The sequence below is a fragment of the Tupaia chinensis genome, unplaced genomic scaffold (assembly GCF_000334495.1).
Source record: "Tupaia chinensis unplaced genomic scaffold, TupChi_1.0 Scaffold000523_1, whole genome shotgun sequence".
NCBI classification, from domain to species: domain Eukaryota; kingdom Metazoa; phylum Chordata; class Mammalia; order Scandentia; family Tupaiidae; genus Tupaia; species Tupaia belangeri.
Window position 1 is genome coordinate 838561 of NW_006160036.1, and position 1236 is coordinate 839796.

Genomic DNA, 1236 nt, shown 5'->3' on the forward strand with positions numbered 1-1236 from the left:
CGCCAGACAGACAGAGACAGAGAGACAGAAAACGAGAAATCAACCCCAAGGGGGATGGCCACACTGCAATCAGGAAGGGAGAAAAGTTTATACTTCATTAAAAAAAAATTCTTTAACAAATTGCTGAACCAAACAACTCAAAAGAAAACAAAAATCTTTAAATCTGGAAGACAAAACATAGAAGAAAATCAGTAATATTTTAGAAAAAAAGTCAGATTTCTATTTCACCAGTTCAATCTCGTGTAATCTCTTTTGTTGAACTTGCACTATTACTGTGGTCTGACCTTTCCGTTAACATTGAACATTATTATTGACTTTTCAGAACTTGTCCGTACCATTAAGTTGGCCTTTTTCTTGGTCATTTTTTGTTCTCTTATTTGCCTATCTTTAGTTTTCCTGGTATAGTACTCCCTTCAGAACATCTTGAAGAAGCTGGTCTGCGGTTGGTAAATTCTTTCAGGTTTTGTTTATCTGAGAATATTTTCATCTTTTCTTCCCACATGAAGGATAATCTCGCTGGATACAGTATTTTTGGTTAAAATTGTTTTTCACTTAGCACTTTGAATAAATTTCCTCATTTTTTCCTTGCTTGCATTATTTCTGACGAGAAGTGTGAGTTTAAGCCACTGGGTCTGGGACTCAAACCGTGGTCGACTACGTGGGAGTCCAGTGATATAGCCATTATGCCAACTGCCGGTTCCAAATTTCCTAACATTTTTATCTGAAATTTCCAGGAGTTCCATTTTACTGTCTGTGGATGATGAAGGACTGTTCTTTCCTTTTGGGGGAGAGATATTTTCTTGATTTCTCATATTTCTTGTGCCTCTGCAGAGGTGGCTTCTGGTCATCTGATGGATTTTACGTTACTTCCTACCTTCTGGCTTTTTGCTGGGTGTTGGACCAGAAGGAGGGCTTTGGGGGAGAGGCTTTTCTACTTAAAGGGGCAGGGGAAACCCACCTCAGATACACATGGCTTCTCAGATGCACATGGCTTCTCAGATGCACATGGATTCTGGCTTTTCGCTGGATATTCAGTACTTTCTATATATAAAATGAAATGAAATAATTGTCATTTCCCCTACAATTCAGAAGTTCTCAGAGAGTCCTTTCCCACGCTCTTATCTTACTCTATTTTTTTAAAAGAATTATTTATTAACTTTCTTTCTTTGTTTCTTTCTTCTCTCCTCTCTCTCTCTCTTTCTTTCTTTCTTTCTCCCTTTCTCTCTCTCTCTCTCT